This window comes from Desmodus rotundus, chromosome 1 (genome assembly GCF_022682495.2).
Source record: "Desmodus rotundus isolate HL8 chromosome 1, HLdesRot8A.1, whole genome shotgun sequence".
Classification (NCBI taxonomy): domain Eukaryota; kingdom Metazoa; phylum Chordata; class Mammalia; order Chiroptera; family Phyllostomidae; genus Desmodus; species Desmodus rotundus.
Genome location: NC_071387.1, coordinates 176,987,047 through 177,011,831, shown reverse-complemented (window position 1 = coordinate 177,011,831; position 24,785 = coordinate 176,987,047). Strand labels below are relative to the sequence as shown.

At 38.2% G+C, this 24,785-nt stretch overlaps 1 protein-coding gene across 10 annotated transcripts in view; it reads right to left on the bottom strand.

Annotated features, from left to right (window-relative positions):
- The window catches only part of PDE4D (phosphodiesterase 4D), a 1,245,374-nt gene that overhangs the window by 436,262 nt on the left and 784,327 nt on the right, over window positions 1-24,785 (bottom strand). The window lies entirely within an intron of this gene.

Below are 24,785 nucleotides of genomic sequence, written 5' to 3'. Positions count from 1 at the left end.
CACTTAGGTAACCACGGTAACTCTTAATGCACTGAAGGTATAATTTGAGAAGACCGTTTTATTTTTAAGAGAGCTGGAGAAATGGCCAACAATTTTTAACATTTGCATATTAAAGTGTGAATTCCAGGAAAAGAATCTTGTGGTCAGGTGAAGTTGCTTATGCCACTTGACGTTAGCAACCTACAGGATGTGATTCTGAAATGCCTGCTGTTTTCAGAGCATTGCACCTGGAGAACTTCCTCAATTTACAGAGGGCCTCTACTGCTGCGGGGATATATTTCAGTTAACCTGAGTAAAAATTACCCTTTTTGACAGAAAAGGGACAGAAAAGGTCAGGGGCAGAACAACAATGATGTTTCAACATTCACCAGGCCTTGGAACAAACATCTTCTAACATTGTTAATATGACTATTTATTAAGCACTCTCAGTAGGCTTAACGCAGTTCCTGACTAATTAGCTTGTAATTTAATTGCTAGTCCTAATGCAAATCCTCTAAATTGGGGTAGTTGGGTTTTGAAACTGATGCCAACTAATACCATTGTAGTCAGTGGCTCTTTAACATCTGTCTGCCTTTTTCACGATTTTCCATTTTACTTTATTCATACATTTGGTTCACACACAACCACCCCTCCTTTTTTTTCACTGAAAAGATATAAATCAAGGGGCACCTACAAAATCACAAACCTTGTGGTCAACATAGTAGTTTAAAGTCCATACTATATTTTTGTACCTGTGAATGTTTATAGGCAATCTAACACGTTCATACAGTTATCAAATATCAGCTTTGAACCAGGAAAACATTTCTGGGAGATTTATACAAACAGATGGACTTTTGTGTCTGTTTCCATAGGAATTTCACACATCTGGATTTTCTATATAGTTTCGGAGAGGGCTCCGTATCTGTCCTGGAGTTGGTTCACTGTACAAATTTCTTACAGGACTGGACAGTATACCAGAGGAGCCCTGGTGCCTGCTGAGGCCCTGCTGCGTGCAGCTCCAGATAAACGTCCCCCAGCGACGTCATAGGGCGCCGAGGCTGACGGCCCAGCTTCGGAAAAGAATGTGCTGCAGACTGGTGTAGGAACCACCGTGAGGCAATGAGGGGAAACTTACTACCACTTTCAGTATCAAAGAGTGTTTCGTTGAAGCCCTGAAATCACTATCTGGCTCTTTGCAGATGCGCACCCGTGACAGCTAGGGGACCAGGCAGGGGAGTCACAGACTGCCGTCCACCACTCACTATTTTCCAGGTTGTCTGACTAGAAACATTAAAACTGGGAGCTTTCATTAAGATAAGCAAGTCGATGCTTGCTTCAATGCATTTTTTCTCTACTATTATTTTAGATAAAGTCAGGGAAAGCTAACCATTTATAATTTTTATTATTTATTACAATTACTGTTTTAGAAAGTCAGCTTCTCTTGTTATCTAATTCCACAGAAAATCTGCATGTTGGTTAGCCTTGAAAATGGCCAAAAGAACCTTTTCCCATTGCTTAATTTTTTTCTTAGTTTCCCTTTTTTGTTTACATAGCCGTTGCCCTATTGATAAATATTTTTTTCATTTCCATTTTCACTGTTGCAAAGAATGCTTTTTGGAAAATTTTTAGTTAAAATCATGTTTTTCTTCTTATGCCACAATGAGAGCTTATAGGAGAAAATACAGAAAAACCAAAATGTGAATATTTAAAAGTATTTACAATCCTACTTTGAAAGAATCGCTGAATGGCTTGGCGGTGTTTGAGTGCCAGTGTGTTCATACATTTATCTTCTGCTCTGGGTGTAAGCATATGCATACATTTGAAATTTACATTTATGTAAATAAACGCAGCAACTTATGAAAATTGGGTGTACTAAAAATGCTTTTAATAGCATGCTTGTTTTTAATCCTGTGAGACTTTTGAATTACCCAAAACAGTATCCATTTTCCAGCTATATGTTTACACAGTTGCAGCTTTTTAATCACCAAAGAAAAGTGTATGAGAGCCAGCAAAGCAGAAGTTGACCTGGAAGTTATCCCCCTGACATTTGAGAGACACTAGGATGGATGAGGTTTGATGTACTTGATTTAAATGAGATAAAGTAAAATCTAATTTCAAAATGTAAGTCTTCTTTACAAAGTAGAATTAAGGCCCATGCTGATTCTTTCAAAAATGTTATATGCTGAAGGAGTTAAGATGTCTCCAGCTGAAAGGAATAATTTTATGACCTTGCTTCTAAATTGTATACAGTTCCTCTTGCTTTGAGTCTGCTGTCACAGACATTTAATTAACCAGAGTCACTGTAGCAAGGGGTTTGTCTATAATTTGAGTGAGTCACCCATTTCTGAGTCATCTACTTCTGATTTGTTTTAAAATCAAATGCAAGATACTTGGCTAACATACAATTACCATGGGCTAGGGCCTGAAAAGAACAACCCAATTATAGCCTACTTTGATGCACCCCTAGCTTCACCTGAGCCTTCCATTTTGCTAATAAAAGTTACAGTTTTTTTCATTTAAGGGCATTTCCTAAGCATCCTTCTGTTATGTCTGAAACACCAAGTCCCTAACTAACCCTTTTTTTTTTTTAGTTAACTATCAACCATCATCCAAAGTCTATAGTATTAACTGTATACTTAAAAGATAAGTAAAATTTTATAGTGGAAACAAAAGATATGTGACAAAGAAGTTTGTAATCTACTGGAGGAATTATAATTGTGACATATTTAAGATCACATACCTGTGTGTCAGAAAACAAACTCATAGTAACATCAGCTGCAGAGATCCTAAGGGACACAGCATCAAGCTTGTTTAAGAACTGGGAAGGCAGTGACAGACTTTCTTAACAAAATGGGTCTGCTTGGGGAAAGAGTAAGATGACTTCAAGCGGGGAAGAACAGCTAATAGAATGGATGATAGAATCAAGATATAAAAAGAGCTTAATGGCCCAAATCTAACAACATGGAGTTAAACAGGGACACATTTGAAGTCTTGTCCTTTGGTTAGAAAATAAAATCTAATTGAGTGACAGCCAAGGGGGAGGGAATTGGTGGTCAAGCTGAGAATGGTTAGTGTTGTGTATGTCAGTATGTGACAAGACACAGTCTATGTGATTCAAAGTCACAAACTTGTTAATGTCCAGGCTGAGGGAAAAAGTAGTCTATCTGATGCTCTGAGCTCCTTGGGTCACTTTTGAAATAATCTGCTCATCTCTGAGCCACAAATTTAAAAGAGAATGTTGTGAGATAGGAGTTAGCCTAAATGAGAGTAGCTAGGAAATGAAAAGACAGATGCTATAGCGTAAGTGTATTTACTGAAAAGGTGAAAAAAAACCCCATAGAGAACAGACCTTACAGTTAAGGATACAAAAGAGTGTCAAGGGAAGTGGAATTTCACTTGCCCTGTGAGTCTCCAAGCTTCAGAAGTAGGAGCAATGCTACATGGAAGCTTTGTGGAGGCAGAAGTTGATTCAGCGAAGGCAAGAACAAGCCAACAAGGCAGAGCTGGCCAAGCACAGAAGAGCTGCGTGGGAGAAGAGTGAATTTGCTGCGTGAGCATTGAAGAAGGAGCAAGCACTGGCCTTTGAAAGGTCAAGTCATAGTTTGCATTAGCTCTGAGCCAGAGGTGTCTTCTACCAACTTGAGACTTCTGATTCAGCAAGAGGTTTGTACTCTTCCTTGCCTCTGCCGTATTTTCAATTTACCTGCATTTGAATTAATTAAATTTCTAAACCCTTTACCTCTCAAGTTCAACAATTATATCTTTAAAAATATGTTGACCAATTTAAGGTTTTGATTAAAACAATATATGGCCAAACTTTTGCTAAATTTTCATAGCATAACACTCACTGCCTACTTCCTTGGAGCTATCTCCTGCGGCATGAAACAGTAAGCTCCCAAAGAACTGAGTTCAGAATAGTGTCAGTTCATATGGACCTGTCAGGATCTAAAGGACATAGAATTCTTGGTGGCATGTTTCATTCTGAGAGTTCAAGGTACTGCCCCCATTGCCATACTTTTTAGACTTAATGTGCATATGAGTCACCTGAGATCTTGGGGTGGGGTCTGAGAATGTGCACTTCTACCAAGTTCCCAGGTGATGTTCATGCTGCTGGTTCATGGACCAAACGTTGAGTACCAGATACAATCTATTTCCTGTGAAGCATCATTGTATAATGTTTATTATACCAGTAATTACCTTGGTATCTCTTTTGCTTTATATATTAACATATCTATTGACACAGATAATGGCATTTCTATTCTTGTTTAATTGAAAATTATATGGTATAATAAATTAAAAAATCAGACATCCAGTTTTTTCAGGTACTTAAGAGGATGGCTATACAAAACCACTGAATTGGTCTTTTTGATCACCTTACTTAGGGGTGTCCATGGACAATTCCATCAAGACCAATGGCTAAAACTGCACTAAGTTAGTATAGTTCAATTTTATTTTTGTTTATCTAGTGTGTGAAATACAGTCCTTGATAATAAAATAATTACAACAGCTTTCTTTTTCCTGGCACTCAACTTATTGTAGCAACAATTCAGTGTCAGATATAGACTGAGATCCCTTCGTAGTGCTGTGAGTTGTTGGTGGATGATGATGTTGAGTAGATGGTCCCAAAGAAACAAGTCTGAATGTCCCTAAGTTGTGTGCCTTAGACTAAGTTTTTTAAAAATATTTTATTTATTTTTATAGACAGAGGGGAAGAGAAGGAGAAGGAAGGGAAAGATCAATGCGTAGTTGCCTCTTGCATGCCCCCTACTGGAGACCTGGCCCACAACCCATGCATGTGCCCTGACTGGGAATAGAACCAGTGACCCTTTGGTTGTCAGGCCCATGCTCAATCCACTGAGCTACACCATCCAGGGCTAGACTAAGTTTTAAGGTATCTTTAAAAAAAAAATTGGTTCAAATTAAATAGTACTAATTTTTTTTCATGTCTTCTCCAGAAAATATGAAAAGGTAAATGATATTATTTAAACTTCCCTATCAAATGTCATCTTTTGAGTTTTGCGCCTTTACCTAAATTATCATATATGATTGTGGGGGGAAACTTGGATATCGTGGAAGGGTAATTGGTCTTTTGATGTTGATATTCAGGGACTGAGACATGCAGGGTCATTGTCCAGTGGTGAGAGACTTCAGCCTTCTATTCTCTCTGTGGGAAACAATCCTTCCCCTCACGGACTTCAAGTCTTACACAAATGCCAATGTGGAAGGTGGCTCTTACTACAGTTGCAGCCCCTCACCATACTTCCCTGACTTAGTTTTCTTCTTAGTACTTACTAATATCCAATATACCATATATATATTTATATATATTTATATATATATTTATATATATATTTATATATTTTACTGACTTTTCTTGAATACTGTCTGTCTTCCCCTAAGCTTTCTAATTTTGCCATGACAAATCACCTTTGATAAACACAGTAGTTTAACAAAGAAAATGTATTGCTTTGTAGTTCTGTAGGTCGGAAGTCTAACACAGGTCTCACTGCTCTAAGATCGAGGTGTTGGCAGGGCTGTGCTCTTTTCTGGAGCCTCTGGGGAGAATCTGTTTCCCTTTTGTGCCACCTCTAGAGATTACCACCATTCCTTGGTTCCTGATCCCCCTCCCCCATCTTCAAAGTCGGCGAATTTGCATCTTTCTAACCCTTTTTCTTGTCATCCAGTCTGTCTCTAACAGTCAGAACAGTCTCTGTGTTTAAGGACTCGCATGATTAGTTTGGGCCTATCTGGACAACCCAGGACCATCTCTGCTTCTCAAGGTTTCAGTCACATCTGCAAAATCCCCTTTTCTAGGTAAGAGAACATATTCAGAGGTTCTGTGGATTAGGCAGTGACCTCTTCGTGGGGGCCATTATTGCATCTACCACACCCCTCAATGGAGTGTAAGCTTGTTGGTTTTGTTGTATCCTCAGCACTTAGCATCTGGCACATAGTATATAATCAATAATTTTTTTTTCAATTAAAGAGTGAATAAAAGCCAGATTGGGTTGATGATGAGCACATATTTGAAGTGCAGATGCTAGAATACAGACCTCTACTGGCTATGTTTCAAAAGCACATCACCTCAATTAAATAAACCTTAGTCCTTATTTGAAAAATGAAATGGCCACCGTGTACAATTTACAGAGTGACTTAATCACTATGATTTACATTGAAATGGTTTGAAAATTCTTAAATAAACAAATTATTAACACCATACTTTTTAAGTTGGTCTTACGATCATTATCTTAAAAATATATATTTCTTCAAGCTCAAATATCAGCAATTTTGGTCAGAAGTTCACACTCTAGACTTTTAGAAAGCCCAACCAAGATGCCAAAAAAAGGATATTTGGGAAGATTCCTCAGTGAGGCTATAGCCTCGGTTGGTCTCTCTTCCTGGCAGACTGCTGTCCTCAGGGCCATGGTCCCATACCGAGTGCTCTGTGCTTGGGCCGTTTTAGGAGGGGGTGGGATAGTAGGAAGTTATAGGGCATCTCATCTCCAAAACTCAGTCTAGTCCAGGCTTTTGGCCCACTTGAGCATGTCGCTGATTTTCTCCAAGCTTCCCTTCTGCCTAAAGTCTATCATTCTCAGTAGCGTGTTACCTAGGGATGTTGGCAAATAGCACCATGGTACAGAAGTAAGATATTATCAGGCTCATTGTCTCATTTCCTTAGGAAAAGACTAGAACAGGATTTGTCCAACACACAGTCTTCACGTAACGTAAATTTATAACCAATAGTACAGTAAAGATAATAATATGCCAAAAAAAACTTACAGATTTTTTTGCTGATTTTTCCAGAATTAGTGGTTGGAACTTTTACCACTTAGTTGTAGAATATCTGTCCAAGAAACTAAGCTCCTCTGATTTTACTGACAAAATTTATGAATTTTTAAAAAATCCAATATACCTTTAGAAAACAGAGGTTGCCAGGAACTCATATGCTTATATTTACCAGAAGGGTAAAAATCAAAATGTTTAAGATAGAATTTTCTGGGTTCTTTTTCTAAAATCTGTGATGCTAAGATTAGAAACGCTGATTTTTCCCCAGGATTGACTTAATTAAACATACCAAATGAGGCCAAAACGACAACACCACCAAAACAGACTTAATATAGTTGTGGTTTGCTTCTGTGGGTCTGTGGCTAAGTATGGACATTTGGAAACAATAGGATGTTTGGTGACAATCAAACTATTCCCTCTCAGTCAACAGGTTCGTGCCCTGGAGTGAAAGCTCAGCGACTACAGTTAAACTGGTGCAGTGACTCTGAAAGCAGCCTCCAGACCAGCAGCATCAGTGTCCGCTAGGGACTCCTTAGGAGAACACAGTGTGGCGCTCGCCACAGATCTACTGGTTCAAAACTCTGGGGAAGGGGCCCAGGAATGTGTGATTTCCCAGCCCCTCAGGGTGATTTTTAGAGCTTAGAAAGGTCTGAAACCCCCTGGCTGAAGTCTTAGTCTAAAATGCCGTGCCTTACTTCTTGACGCAGTAGCCATGTTTGGTGGTGTATAGGGAAGTGCACAACTGCTTGTTAAAAGGCGAAAATTGGAGTCAACAATTAGCTATTTGGGATAAGTTATATCTCAAAATCATGTGGGCAGATTATTTTGAAAACTAGATATTTGAGTAAGCCGCACACATGAGAGAGCCTCCCCTACAACCCAAACCTAAAAGTCTCACTCACTTACTCTTTATCAGTTTATGTAAATAGCTCATGAAACATAAACTCTTTGTGATATCAAATGCTTTTCAGATAGTAATAAAAATCTGGCATATTTTCTTGGCATTCTCTTATAATTTAGACACATTTTTCAGAGATTGATTCCCTCTCTCACCAAGAATCAAAGAGCCTAGGGGTGAAAACCTAAAAAAGTAAAACCAAATAAAATTCTATTACATGCAACTATATTTTAAAACTTCAAGAATCTTGAAAAATATGGTTGTTTTCCTTGGTGAGTTAAATAAGCACAGAGCACATGTATTGTTTTAATGTTAGTAACTGGAAGTATCCTTTTACAGACATAATTGCTATAATAAAGGTGAAGCCACAGTGCTGAGAGAGCCCAGAGAACACAGCAGCTAATTCTTCCTGGAGAACCAAGGAGAGGGTCCTGGAAAAGTTGCTGTTGATCTAGGCCTTGGATGGTAAGTTTCCAGGGTAGAGAATGGGGTTGAGGACTTTTTCCACAAAAGAAACAGTGTGTGTACAAGAGCACCCCATCATGAAGGGCCCCGAGGGGTGAACCTGCAAAGGATAGGGTTGCAACACTCAGGATGTCCTGTGCTAAGGGGTGTGGGTTTATTTGCGGGTGGTGGAGAGCCAGTGAGAGCTTCTAGGCTTTGGATTAACATAAGACAATCTCTTGTTAGGGAGATGTGCTCTGGCAAAAGCATGAGCCTCGGACTGAATCTCCCAGAGACTGTTGTCAGAGAATTTGAACTTGACAAAAGGCTGGGCCAAAGCAGGGGTGGTGGAGGCGAAGACAAGAAATGGAGAGACATTTGAGTTAAGTTGAAATGTGATGGCTGAGGAGGAAAAAACAAGGAGAAATTTTGAACTTCTTATTATGTATTTCTTAACATTGGGTGTGATGCTTGTTTTGCATTAATTCACACAAACTGTCGAAGGCCAAATAAGGCGTTTATGCTTGGACTGGAAGAGGGGCATGCCTCTGCTTGTATCCAGCTGGTTCAAATGATCACATTTCAAAATGACAGGAACAGGTGGAAAGTAGCACCACTGGGACATGGAGTCGTGTGGTGGATGCATCTCTTAACCAGCAGTTCTGTGAGTGGACGTTAGTGAGCCTTTAAAGCAGTAGCCTTACTGGGGGCACTGAACATACTGTCCCTTGGGTCCTGTCCCCAGAAATGCTGATGTCACTGGTCTGGATGTTCATCCTGGGGGTGAAACTTTATAAGTTCCCTAGGTGATTTAGGTGGGTGAGAGCTACTGCTTAAATATGTTCCCGTGTTTTACCATGTGTAATGTGCACTTTTTTGCCCAAATTTTTGAGGGAAAAATAAAGATGCACGTTATACATGGGTGCAATGATTGCATACCATGGGTATAACGACCCCATGTATAATGCACACGAAATGTGTGGGTGTGCCTTATACACGGCAACATATGGTAAGTGAAGCCTTTTTCAATTTGATAGTGTAGCTTTAAATTTTCATTCTGTTGATTTGCCTAATAATCTGCTGTAATGCTAATGAGACCAAGTGCTACATATTTACCTCCTAGGGAATGATGTGAAATCAAATGAGATGATATATGCATGAAAGTACATTGAGCTGGTATTTAGCTGGGCTCTATTAGCACCAGTGTTTCAAAAAGTTCCTATCGAGAGTAAATACTTACATAAATCACAGGGAAAATACAACAAAGTAGTATCATTTCCTCCTCACTTTTATCTTTAACATGGTTAGCGTAGAAATTTTCCATAAGCACTACTGTCACACCTTATAATAAATACATCCTTTTTATTGACGTAAGATAAGAGCCTTTTTAAAAAAAGGCATCAGAGGGCCATAAATGCAAACTGGATTTCAGCATGCATATTGGGGACTTTAAATTTTCTTCATAAAATCTTCTTACTAATGGCAGATTCTATAAATCCTACAAGGCCAAAGTTGGCTTTGCCTTGGGCACACTAAATGCTCAGTAAAGAAGGATTGTGTCAGTGCCCCAACGACGTGAGCTCAGCGCAGCGCAGCGCAGCACAGCGCAGCGCAGCACAGCGCTGACTTTCCGCGGTGCACTGACAGCGCATTGGGGGCGGCCTAGCGGTGGAGCAGCTGACCTCTTCCCAGCCGTAAGGAGTGGTGACTGGAACTGACCAGCGGGTAATGACAACGCTCTTCCATAATTAAAACGCCTAAGCCAAAGAATGAAAATATTTCTTTAGGACACTGATATTATTGTAATTTTAACAATTTTGAGAAGAAAGAAGGCATGGAAGAAAAAAAATGTCAGGGAAAATGTTCAATGGGAAAAAAATATATATTAAAAAGAGGAAATATCAAAATAAACGGCTCAGTGGATTATAGTTTTCAATAACACATGAATGTGGACTATATCAAATACAGGTAAAATTCTACTGATTACAAAGGGTAGCTTTTACCTACTTTTAAACTTTTCAATATGAATGTTGCACTATCCAGGTTTCGGTCCAATTAAGATTTCTTAGCTCTACGCACTTATAATATTTCATTCCTTTCTCCCACTTTTTTCAGTCTCTTAGATTTCAGCTTTTAGGGCACAGTTCTGAGGTCTTTATTCAAATTACTAGTGCTGGCTTTTTAACATAAATGTTCTTTCCTCTTTAGTATGAAGTTTACTACATACCTACTGCAGTGAACGACATTATGGAAAAACAGACAATTCTGTCGTCTTCGTAAATGAGCAAATCTCATTTGGGACATCCCACATGAGGCAGGACTTCAGCTCTAACTGTAACCCTACTCCGTGTATTAGTGTCCAGTATGGAGTTGGTATATGAACTATTTGGGAACACGATAATGTAAGATTCACCCCCAATTGAAACAGGCTTATCCCAAATTTAAGGAAGATTTAATGGAGATTATCAGACAGTTAAATGTGTTTTATGTGTATTATATGTGCTCATATACACACATACATATTTTACTGAACGGTTAGACAAAGTTAGCATAGGGTATGAGCATTAACACTGTACTGGCTGGGAAAAAGCATTGCTTAGAGAGAATAAGGTGTTTGATGGCCTGATTAAGACAAAGAGCTCAGGGAAAGAAAATGGAAGCTGAAAGCCAACACCTTACAGTTTTGACCAGTCCCAACCTGTCCGCCTTCCATCTGCATTATGTATAAGCAGAAATTTTAAATTTTAAATAGAAGCCTCACAATTATGAATCAAAGAGTTTACATGTAGTACATCACAGAATTAGACTTAATTATCCATTTAATACACCAAAGTATTAAATGTGCCCCTAGCTCAACGGATGCCCAAAGGTTCTCAAATTCTCTTCCTCTCCCTTGCTTCTATACCTAATGAATTGCCAGATTCCACTGAATTTACTTCCTGAGTAGCTATTTTCTTAATCTTTTCACTTCTTTTCACTCCCACCTTGCCACTAGAACAAGCTATGAATACTTGTCTGAATCGGGACAAGAGTATCTCCACTGGTTTCCCTTTCTCCAGCATTGTGCTTCCCCAGTCCAGTCTCCAAAATGCAGCCAGTGCCTACAACCTCATTTTGTTGGAATAAAGTCTAGATTCCTTAGCGTGGCTAGCAAGCCCCCTCTTTTCCGTTCCTTGCATTCTCCTCCAGCTTCAACTCCTCTTTCTCTTTCCAGAGCCTGTGCACTGCCACGTGTCCTCCCAGCTCCACCAGATGTAGCCATGTGCAATCATGTGATAGAGCCAAGAACTCAGTGATTTTGGACTTTGCATATGCTCTTCTCTCAGCCTGCCCTCGCAAGTTCCAGTTCTTCTTCCTGTGAACTCTTCCAGACTACCCCATGCCCATGCCCTCAAGTCCAGGAGAATTGCTTTCACAGCATCTGATACTCTGCCTCATCCTGAAGCTTACCACACTTCATTGTAATTGCCTGTTGACTCGTGTAGCTTTACCGTTGGACATCTGATGTCACAAGAACCATGGCTGTGACCGTCTTGTTCATTTGTCTAACCCTGGTGCATTACAGGGAGAAGTCTATGATAGGTATTCCACAAATATTGTCTAAATGAGTGAGTCCAGATGAAGTTATGTACAAAGGTCACAGAGTTCATATTTCTGTTTACGCCCTTAGCTATCTGGTCAAAGTGCTGCAGGAAACACGTAGTAAATGATAATTAGCTGTCGGCTAAAACAAAGTTACTTTCCCTGTATACAGTTTCACCAACTCCCCCCGCCCCCAATCCAATCACTAGCTAAATTTAAATCTCTTTGAAGAACTGTAGCAACCATCATCATCTTTAAGAAAATTAAATTACTAATATGGGTCTACCCATTTCTCCTAGAAAATGAAATTACTTCTCTACAGAATTAAAACACCATTTCCTTGAACTTGATGAAGCAGCCAATTTTCTTTTGTGTTTCCTGCCTCAAAAAAGAATATGTGTCTAGACAGAATATTAGTGAAGTTTATCCATGAGATAGCTTTTCTGCTAGAACAAACTTCATTATTCCTACACAATTATATAAATAGCTCACTGTACCTCTCTGCTTACCCCTTAATTTAAAAAAAAAAAAGCCAAAAACTAGGTGATAGAAATGCTAACCCATATTTCCAAGCATAGAATTCTGCTTTAAAAAAATACTATGGATTTTTATACTCTTCTCCAAATTTCTGAATATTGTCATAGTTCATCTTAAGAGGTGACAAGCTAATACAGTTATTCTACATTTGCTTTGTGGTATTCTTTGCAGGACTGGTTCTCAGGGTTTAGTACACATCAGAACCTCCTGGAGGTATTTATAAAATGCTATGTTGCTGGGCCCACTCCCAGGAGTTTCTGATTTGTTAGTCTTGAGACTGGACCAGAGAATTTGCATTTCTCACAAATTCCCAGGTGATACTGATACAGCTGTCTGGGGACCACGCTTTGAGCTGTAACTGACACATGCAACTCATAGTAGAAAAGCACATGTATCTCTGTTTATGTAGTTAATACCATGCCATTTTGACATGTACTATCCCACTCTGTCTTCCTTCTTATTTTTCCTCATCAGTATCTAATTCAGTTTTGCTGCCTAAATATGTGAAGCATGTACTCAGTGCTAAAACTGAACAGCACAGGAGTACATTATTTTCTTAAAAAGAAGAGGTTTATTCCTGTGAATTTAAAAAATTAAATGGAAAAACCACCCGAAGATTACTCTAAGGAGGTTTTACCTTCAACAGGAAATGTGTTTTGCCTCAGTTGTTATTTCTCTATTTAGGAGCCAAGCTGTTAATTAAACTGGCACAAGGAGTAAGAGTCATTTGTTTAATATGGTGATAGTGTAGTTCTTTGCAAACCCTGGAACAATGAGGGCCCACGCATAAGCTTGTTCCAAATTTGAGTTCTTTCTCTGTTCTTGCTGTCTAAATGGCAGCTGCTCATTCTGAATTCTTAGGGCCACAAAGGGGAAGATTTTCCCCAAAGGATGGGAAAATCTTATCCCATCCTCCTCTATTTAAACCGTGTACTACCTTAACTTATGGGAGCAATCTTAAGTCATCTTCTTTAAACACTGCATAACTTTCATATCTTGGTGATTGTAAATAATGCTGCAATAAATATAGGGGTGCTTATGTTCTTTTGAACTGGTGTTTTGGGATCCTTTTGATATGCAGAATAAAAGCATTCTTAATTAAAAAAAACTGCATAACTAATTGTGAAGTCCACCAACAAAGTGGCACTTGTGGAATCTGTTTGCTCCAGAGGCTTCCCATTATCTCTGTTTCTCTGGAGCATCAGTGCGCTGAGCAGAGCAAGTTGAGAACTCTATCTGGAGCTGGGCTCAGTAGGAGAGGGCTATTTTTGTCTTGTAGACTTGCTATTTCAGCCTTCTTCTTAGAAAGAAGGAATGTTTTGAAAAGTTCTACTTCTCATCAGTATAAGCTGAGTCAAATAAAAGGTATCCAGATTTAAAGAAATGCGCCTTAGCAACAGCTTCTAAAGAAATCGGGCCCACCATGCTGTGTCCACTACATGGTACTAGATAAGTTCCCATCGTTCTCAAAGGTTCTTCTGAGTGAGGACTCTGACTTGTTCATTGCTTTATCCCTAGAATTCAAAATAGTGCCCTCAGATAGAAAGCACTCAATATATAACATTTATTGCCCGGCTGGTTCTCTCTGTAACTATTATAGGTGATGCACAGTGGAAGAAGTGTAACATGACACCAAAGTTCATAAACTAAATAATACCAAAACAGAAATTGTTTCTATACTGAAGGAAATGAATCACAATCTATCTTTCTCCAATATAACCTTAAACCCCAATCTACAAATACATCCACCACCAGATGTCTGCCAAATGTTCAAAGGAAATACACATTTATGTTTTTAGGACTGAAATCCCTGGCTTTATACTTGGACAATGCCTGGATTAGTAAAACATTTTCAATTAAATTGTCTGCCAGTTTATAAGTGTAGAGGAATTCCCCACGAGACACCCTCCTTTACACAGGGAAGAGAGTTTTGGCTAAATACTTTCTCAGAATTGTGTAAAGAAGGGCATACAATTATTAGGTGGACAAATGTCATTGCCATTTCTCTTTAACACCAATGGTTTCCTCAAAGCTTTTTTTTTTTTTTTTTCCATTTTGCAGTAACAATCAGTTTATGGAGCTTCATAACCCCTTCAGCTGAATCTGCTCACCGTAGCCTCAACCTATCTGAGTTCATGAAGTAATCCTGCCATGGAGGAGTCCATTACAACAACTTCAGCCACCAATAGTTTATGCCAGTCAGATCTGTAACTGCCTAGAGGTCAGCCAGGACTGCTGGCTCCTGCACCATCTTCTCTTCTTGCCACATTACCCAACCCCTGAGGTCTACCTCATGGACACCGTACCCTGTGTCAGGTGTCCAAATTAGGATGGCCTCATACCTCAGAGCTTTATTGCCCCTTCTACCTTTGGATCTCCCGTAACCCAAGACAGCCTAATTCAAGCCAAGCTCTCTTATGCCCTTTGGATACTGTTCCTCTAATGAGTCAGAAGACCGGCCTCTAGGGACAAGCCAGTTCTCCAAGGTCTCATCTAGCATGCAAGTTCTTTTTGTTTTGTTTTGTTTTTTTCTGTCAGGTTCTGATTTCTTTCCCAGTCCCTGTTGCTAAAATCCCATTGAACCCCTCATTGACACCCTAAACCTTAGCAAGGTACAATTGTGCTGTATGAAGTTCATTTTCAGGCCTTGGGATATACTAATAGCTAGTCATTTGGCACCTGATAAGCATTTGCAGCAGAGGACAGAAATTGAGGTGGAGGGAGGGCGTGGAAGAGGGCCTAGTGCTGAACCATATTTTCATGGAATAATATAGTTGGTGAATTTCCTCACCCAGCAAGGATCAAAGTGATGCCCTATTTTAGCACCCCTATCGTTTCTACATAGGATTTTATTTAGTGGAAAAGCTCCATGATTTTTAACATACTCTCACACCCCCTCATGCCAAGAAGTCTCATATTTTAAGAATTATAAAACTCACTCATCAAAAATGTTGGCACACCATGTACTATGCATTACATATTTATGTATTTTAAAAATCCTGAACAAATCTCTCTTGAGGTTCTGTTTATAATACAACCACAAGCGCAGTCAAGTATGATAGAAAAACAGCACATCCACTCACAGAAGACCAGCAGCTGCCCCGTAAGTGCTGCAACTTGAACTTTTGTTGACATTACTTTGAAAATTAGTTATGCAGTACATAAGGACAAAGGCAGGCTGTGATATTTTCTTCTACTGGACAACACTAAAGCCTCAGAAAATGTCCAAACTTCTAGAAATAAAAATCGATTCAGAAGAGCAACCCAGAGCTCTCATTAATGCCATCAGTCAGCATGCTGCCAGCTAATTTACAATCCATGACAAGCAGAGCCAAGTGAGTTATTTACGTTTGTTCTTCTGGTATAATGGAAGGGATGAGAATTAAAAGGATCTGCTGAATCACATCGTGTTTGAGGACTGACAGAGTTTTCTTCAATTAATAGCCAGCTGCATAACTGGAGCTCATGCCAGCTGGGCTTTCGTCATGAAGTGACACAAGAATAAATTATTCTGTACTCAGGCGCTGGCTGTGATGCAGTGAATTAATCCATCCAAAGTTGGAGGAGGGAGAAGGGCAGGAGGTTATCATGAATTGTATGAGCCTGTTTTGGCAACTGTCTATGGGTATTAGTTCATGCTAGCTGTTAAAATGTTCACCTTGATCCACTTAGGTTCAAAGACTTACTTGAATAAACAAATCGTTAGAAGGGAGGAATCAAAATGGATAGATAGGGCCTCCTCCAGGGCATGCTAATTTCTTTCATTGGTTAGTGAAATCCATAAACATATTCAAATGACATGGTCAGGAGGGAGTAGGCAAAAAAGGCTTCACTGAGAGAGTCCATATGAGGAAATTCTTGAGGGGGAAAATCATGACTACAATGACATAAAAGGAGTACAGAATCGGTTTTAAGAAGCCAAATGCCTGCTAGTACATTCAGAAGCAATTACCAGGCCCAGATGCTGGGGCTTTTCTAGTGAGGTGCCTGTCCCGGTGGTCACAAGTCCATGTGTCTCCTGGCTGCCTAGCCACATTCCCGTCTGTCTGGATGGAAAAGCGCCCACCCACAAGCAAGACCTTTTCATTATGGGAAAGTTTCTGAGGTTCCCTGTGTCAGGCAGGCTTTGCTTACCCATCACTTCATGTAAACACCTCTCCTAAGGGGATTTCTTACAGAAAAACCTACTTGAAAGCATCTACCCAAAGAAATGAAGTTCAGGAAAGGAATTGCTACACAGGAATCTAGACATAAAATAAGCCCTCCGAATGAGGAAGCAGCAGCAGTCTGACCAGCGAATTCTTTGCTATCTGTTTGCTCCCTCAATTTGCAAACTGTAGCCCTGGAAATATAAACAAAGGATTCTAAACATTCACAGGCCTGGGGCAGCAAAATGCCTCAGACTGACTCCACAACTGGACCATAAGTCCTATACGTGGCAGGAGGGGAGGTGTGGAAACGGATGGCCACCATTCAGCACCCTGCACCAAGGAAAACTGGGCACGGACGAGGTGACTGGCAGCCAAATCTTGGACACTCTCATTCATCGAAGAAGGAGCTCAAGGGTTGAATTACCCAGTTGACCCTAGTTCTATCCATGCCAGAGGGCACAAGTGACATGACTCCCAAAGGCCATGATTGCTTTGGATTTAGGCAGAATTGCTTGGTGTCTAGAGTGGACAGAAAGGAGGCCTCAATGCAGAAGTGCAGGGCAAGGGGCTCCTCCCTAAGTTTGCTAACAAGCACTGCCATCTGACATGGGTTTTAGAGGACTCAGGGGACAACGATGATAGGGATTGCCCTTTAAATCTGTCAGCATGAGAGATAAACCTAATCTGGCCATGTGAGCCATGAGAAACAGTCTTTGCTTCTGGCAACATAGAAAGAAAAGGGCAAAACAAGAAACCCACCACTATTAGTTACTTCAGAGCAACAGAGAGAGTGGCACAGCAACATGGCACCCTGTTCCATTGTGGTTGGGTAGGCTGTGAGATCCTAAACTATTCACTGAAAGTCATATCCACAGCCTGTACTGGGGAGGTGAGCTGTCAGGAAGCTGAAATTAACAAGTGCTCTTTCAAATGCCATTTGTAGCATCAGTGGGTGACCTGAGTGCAACTCCCTTCCAAGTCAGACACTTATAGACAGAATATAGGCACAATTTCTAGGTATGAGTATTGTGTGACAGTGTTTCCCAAGCATTACTGGACTTCTTTTAACAAATGGACTCTTTTTAACGAGATGCACTTTAGTTTACTTTCTAGCATTCTCTACATCACAACCAAATGTATGAAGGGAAACATAAAAATTTGATCATTAATGATTAAGATTGATTTTGTTTTTGTAATCTTTGTTATGGAGAAGACACAGCCTCTATTTTGACAGTGGGAATAAATAATATAAATGGATGTGTTAACAGACTGTCTTATTAAAACATGGGTATATATATAGTTCACATAAACCTTCTCCATTCAGGGACTGATTATGAAATTGGTGATTCATCATTTCTTTTATCTTTTCCTTTTGACATATTCTTCATGAGAAAAAAAGGAGTGGCAGAATTGGAAACTGCTGTGCCAAAAGCATGTCCCAGGCTTGATGCTAGATAACTTTTAAACATTTTCATCTTTAAACCTAATAGTGTTCTGAGGTTAATACCCGATTACAAATGGAGGTATGAAGCTCAATGGTAAAGAGACATTTCCTCCAAGTTGGTTTAGTTGATGAATAGCCTACTTGAAGAGATGCTCATATACCCTCATCTCATCCCTACACTTTTCCATCATTCTCTTTGTAAGCTTTCCATTTACCTGTCTTCCTTTTAAACTGTGATTTCCTTGAAGGTGGGGACTACACAGTACACATCTTTGCACCCTTGTACCTGAAGTAGTACCTGGTACCTGGTTGATAGAAACGTCAAGGTTAAATGTAAGCCATACAAGCCAATAAGCAACAGCAGTGGTTTTTTGATTCAGAAAGATCTGATTTTAACACCTACTGAGTAAAAAATGTTTGCATTTATCAGTGATGTTTGGCAGAAGAGTGAGTGTTATTTGTGTTTCTAAGAATTTTGTAGGGAAACTACCAGTTTCATTCTAGATAGTTCATGGCCACGAGGGTCGCAAAAAAAATACTTGTTGACAGAATTCATTTACCCAAGTAAGCTCTGTTTCCCAAAACTATAGATACCTGGGAACTAGAGATTCAGGTAAAGGCAGGCTCAGTGGAAGGACTGGAGGCTTTTTATTAAACACATGAGTGAGTATTTGCGTTGTTTAAATGATAGGCTGAGATTTCACCTGGATCATAGGAAAGATATTCCAACATCAATTTTATTTTGAAAAACGATATTGAGTACAACTCTAAGTGTTCTCTGCATGAAAACTTCTAGTTTTTCCTTATTGTACAAATTCACAATGTAAATATAATCATTTTGGCATTTCCTTTCAAATCATCAACACATAAAAACACAAACCTTTGAAGAACAAAGCTGTTGACAAACTAAGTAAAACAGCTTTAAAATCCTGTCTTGAGAAGGATTTTCCTGGGTAGCTTTGCTGATACAGCCTAATACCAGCTTATACCAGCTCCCTTCACAAACCCTGGCCCCCCCCACTCCCATCCCATTTGTAGCCATTCATGTTAATCTTAAAAACCCATTTATCTTTTCAGCTTAAAAGCCATTTACCTTTTTAGCTTAAAACCCATTTAAGCTAAAAAGATAAACACTAGGCAGAAAACAGCTATTTGACTTAAAATGTTACCAGTTTAGCTATGACAGGACAAGCTTAGCACAGTGGACAATTAGGCATAGACTAACTTGCCCAGGGTCTTTAAAAGCCCATGAAAATGTTTTAATTTTTAAAAATCAGAAAAAATATAATCTAGCTTATATTTATCGTTAGATCAATGCAGTTTTAAAGTGTAATTTTTAATGTTTTTCATGGAAGAAGAGGTTCATAAAGGTCAAACATACACTGGGGCCCAAAGCCATAGTGTGGCCCTGGCTATGCTAGCTTTAATCTTTACAAATTTGCTATGGCAGTGTTATTTGTGGGGATCCTAAGGACACATTAATATTGGATGTCTTTCATTGCTTCTCTCCCACCACAAAAAACAGTCCCTCAAAATCCCTGAAAATTTTTACAATATGGAAAAGAAAAATATTACTATGTTGATCAAATATTATAGGATATCAATAGATATCAATCAAAAATCCAGTTTAAGTGGGTCACGAAAGAAGAGAATTCCCTAAAAAACTCCCTTTCCCTATCTCATATCTTTTACCTGGAAAGCAACAACTTAGAAAGAGTCACAGTGTCAGAGGAACAAAGAAAGATGAGCTACTAACAACACAGTGCCTTCATAAAAACACTAATTTAGAAATGCTCGCCCACAACCCATTCTTTTCCTTATTATGGAATTAGCTGATTCAATTGAGTCGTTTCCGAATCCAGGCGGATACTTTGCAATTTAGTCCTGACAAACTACCGAGTTAATCCTGAATTAGTGACCTAAAGTAAGTGAGCACTCTGTTAGTGGAAAGACTGGCATCAAAGCTAACATTAAGAATGTCTTTTTCAGACACTAGAGCATAATTAGCAACATTGGTTCACGTGGCCATTGTTTTCATGCCAGCCAGGCCATATCTTGATTCCCTGATAGCTCCGCCTATGAATTAATTCTTGTTCATCCATTAACAGGATATGGTCTTATTATATTATCTCATTCTTCCTCTAGCTATAACTAGTCTATAGACAGGCTAGAGAAGAAGTGATGAGGAGTGGATATCTGATACCTCATTACGCATCTCTTGGTATGGAAAGAGGCAAGAAGTAATGGCTGAAAGTTAGTTTTAGTATTATCTGTGAGTTGTATTTATCCATGGTCTTCTTTTAGTTTTTTTTTTTATAGCAAAGAGAAGTAGTAGTATTTGTACAATGCAAATTTTAATATTTGGAATGGAAAACTTTAGAATTTTTAGTATATTCTCAGCAGACTCTTTAAAAATAGAAGGGAATTAGAATTTAATACCTTGCCTAAATATTATTAATACAGCAGAATAAGATAGAATTATCAAATTATATAAGAAGAAAATAAGCAATAACAACCTGAAGTAAACATTTGGTTTTTACCCAGCCAAAATTTAGTCTTCTTCTACACTTCTGTCTCCTTTTCACTAAGTTGGGAATAATATCACACTTATCATGTATGCAGACCAGTCGAAAGGATCTGCTACTGAAAATAAAGTTCATTTTTCCCTTTCAAAATATAATTTGCATAATTAGGCTGTTAAATATATGGTAATCTGATATAAGAAAGCAGAGCATTAACATTAAAGATTTAGAAATTCTGCCTCATTGTAATGAGAAATTCTTTAAATATGATTTATTTTTCTGGTAACAGTACATCTTTGCATACTTGTCACACATCTGCCCCTTTTACTCTAACAGAAATCAAATTTTCTGTTGGAGAAACACCTTCCAGAGGATGGGACTGACCTCCGCTGCTGGGATGCACAAAGGCCTGGTCAGTCCCATCATTGATTCAACGTTGGCATGTAACCCAAGTCCTCCCATTTCAATTAGCCTTGAGTCTTCATTGGAACCATTGGAAAATATATGCTCTCATGCCACTGGAATTCCTACATTCAGGATTATACCTGGTGCTGTCTTAGCTGTCATTCCCACCACACAGAAAAACTGGAGAAAGACAGCAATGTGGGGGGTAGGGGAGACAGGCTAGTGTCCTAATCACATTGAGAGAGCACCGGTAGTACACCTTGCACCGATAAAATCCAGCGGCACTCTTCGGATTTCCTAGTTCCCACTTTCAATATCCCGTAAACTGCCTATTTGGTTAAATCATTTTAAATTTGGCAACTAATGAGGGAGAAAATTCTGACTAATACACTATATTACTGCATGGTTCTTTTCACTGTTAAGGAATAGAAATCTTGATACAATGCAAGTCCACTTGTTACTCATTCCTCTCTTTGCTGCCTTTGATTTTGATTGGCAATAAGAGAATCCAATTGCTCCTTGTTGCATCATTGGGGAAAATTCATTCATTCATTCATTCATCCATCCATCCATCCATTCATCCATCATCCATCAATCCATCCAACAAATGCTTACTGCACAACAAATGCTTACCTATTATGTGCCAGGCACCCACTGAAGATACATATTTGAACAAAACAGACAAATAAATGATCTACTTTCACAAAATTTACAATCTGGTAGAAAGGAGTTGAAATTTAATAAATAAATTGACCATGTACATATGTTGTAAGCTACATGTGCAAGAGAGAAAAACAATGCAGGCAAGAGAATACAGAATGTCTGAGCTTGGTAATGAGTTTTGTTTTGTTGTTTGTTAAATAGACAGTCAGGGAAAGTCTCATTAAGAAAATGATATTCAAGCGAAGACCTAAGAGGAGTTCCTTACTGAGGAAGGTATGGGCCCTGAAACAAAGTACAGTGAGGCTCAACTCAGGAGGGTGTAAGGAAAAAGTTTCTTAGAGGAGTTTACCTGTTTACACAAGGGAGAAACTCCCATAATGACCCACTGGAGCCTCTTGCTGCTAGCTCTCTGAGGGAACTGGCGTGTTTGTTTTATTTCACTGGGCAAACAGAAATGTGAGTTAGGGATGGCTGTAGGTCCCATAAATCATTATAATTTTCAGTATGCACTCTCAGGCATAAAGGCTGTGATGTGAATTGCTGACTAATTTTATAAAGCACCTGGGGCTCCTCAGGGCAAAGGCACTGTGTCAACACCAACGTTAAACAAATAGCAATAATTGACCCAATCCTCTGGTGGTGTAAGGCAAATAAGATATGTTCCTTCTTAGAAGTTCATGACATCTGCCAGGTTTACCCCTTGGCAACCTGGATTAAGGGAGGATGAGGCAAAGCATTTTTAGAAAGCCCCTTTTGTTAGCATTGTATATGGCCTCCAAACAACCTCTGTGAAACACTGAGTATTTAACAGCAGTGTTTATTTCACTCTCACAGGAAGTTACTGAATAACCATTTGAAATATTATTCCTTATGATTGCCCAGGTATTTTCATTATTAGTTAGAAATAAGATAGAGTGATATTCATTAGGTAATAGAAGCAGAACCATTTTCCAACAGTTTCGAGAGCACATACAAATCTCTGTTCAGCAAAAGAAATTTTAAATATTGCATCTTCTATAGTTTCTTAATGTGAATTTTCATTAAAGAAACTTTCCAGAAACAAGAATTATGTTTAGGGTTTCAGATGGTAAATAAAACTCTAAAATGTACGTAACATACTCGTAAGATTTCTTTGTGTTTCTAAGAATGCTGTAGGGAAACTACCTAATTTCCATGTAACTCTTTATCCACTCACTGTGTTCCATACCAAAAAAGGTAGTAGTACAAGAGACCACACACAATTTACAAACAAACATCAGGGCTTGAATTTTAATAAAGCAAGGGATAATTCAGCATAAATCTGGTTTTATTCTAATAACTCCAAAGTTCAAGTGAAAAAACAAAAAAACCATTTTCTCACGGTCATTAGCTATCATTGCTCTTAGAATTATGAGCCACTTCTGCTGGAAGATGTTAGGGTTAATGTAGTATGACTCATTTATTTCACAGATGAAGAGACTAAGTCTCAGAGAGGTCACTCCACTAGGAATATAAAAATCAACGGTAATACCGTGAGCCACAGCAACTCTTAAAATTTTCTATGAATTACTATATATATATGTGTTTTTCTAACACACCATATATATATACATATATATTTATTTTAGAAAACAGTCTCTCATTTTATGTATTGTTTATATATTTTTTAATTTAACATACCATGTTAAAATTACCCTTGTGCATCAGTATTCGATCGTATGCGTATACCTTGATATAAATCCCCATTGCTGGATATTTAGCTCATTTTGAATTTTCCACTATAATGAACAATGATGTAGCTAATGCTTTTTATACATTATTAATTATTTTCTTAGGAGAAATTCTTAGAAGTGAAATTGCTGGTTCATAGAGTATTTTTTTGGGGGGGGTTGGTAATTATTATTAGATTGCCTTTTAGAAAGGCTATTCAAATTTTCCACTTTCACTGCTAGTGAATAAGAATGTTCCAAAGTGAACCAATGTTACCTGGCTTTGTTTTTTTAAAAATATTTAACACTTTGGAGAAAATATTGGCCCTTTATTTTACATTTCTTTAAGTTTAAACTTTTATTCATGTTATTGGAAAGTTGTGTTTCTTTTCTTATGGATTGATTGTGTGTTGATTTTTTTGTTAGAATGGAAATCTTTTCTGTTATTGATTCTAGGGATTTTTAAATGCATTAAAGTTAATGTCCTTTTAGCAATATTGGTAATAGACCCCTGATTTGTCGATTGTCTTTACATTTTATTAACTGTTTTCCATTGTGCAGAAATATTTGACTGAGACTGACGCACTGCCTACTGCACTAAGAGGGCACCTTAGTATTTGACTTTTTAAATGTACGCATATCTATCGAACATTTTCTTCACGTTTTCTAGCTTTGGTGATATGGTTAGAAACACCTCACCACTTTGAAATTAAATAAATATTTACCTACATTTTATTATAGTAATTTTAACTAAGTTAGCTTTAGTTGTTATATTAATAAAAGTATATATTACAGTAATAAATACTATATTTTATTTTAGTAAAAACCTTAGTTAATAAACCTTTTTATGTAAAGTAAAATGAAGGAATTTACATTTATATTATTTTCCCAAAAATTAGCTTTTGCCTCCACACCATTTATTGAATTCCATCCCTTTTCTCATTGAATACAATGCTATTTTAATCATTAAGTTTATATCTATATGTAGGAGTATTTCTGTGTATACATACACCCACACGCACGACCACACCTCTTATTTGGGGTTTAAGGTCTTTTCAGTGATCTCTCTTATTTATTAATCTAATCCACTGTCCCATTACTCTTCATTTTTTTATTAGCTTTCTCATTTATTTATTCCTTTAGATGAACTTTTGAAATATTTCTTAAAAATAAAAAATAAAACCTCATTGGTATTAAGTGTAAATGGGTAAAAACTGGAGATTAATTGGCCAGAACTGACATTTTTAGCATCTTAAATAGGTCTTCCCATGAAACAGTGAATAGAGTGAAGGTCAGGAATAGTCTGCAAAGATTCAAATCCCAGCGTCAGCTCTGGTCAGCTCTGTGATCTTAGGCAAGTGGCCCAATTTCTCTGAATCCTAAATACCAGATTTGTAAAATTGAGATAATAACACTAGCTATTTCACTGGATTGTATACAATTAACAGATGATTTAATATGCGATGTGCAAAGCACTTAAATGTTATTTTGTATAAATATGATATCTCTAAGTTTTTTTTTAGTTCTGATTTATTCTTTTCTTCATGAAAAAAAACCCTTCTGATTTGTTATTTTTCTTCATAGGTTATTTTGGTGACTGGAACCTTGGTGCTATTTAAAAGGTATATTATTTTTTCAATTATAATTTCTAACTGATTATTATTCTTCTATAGAAAAGCTAATGAT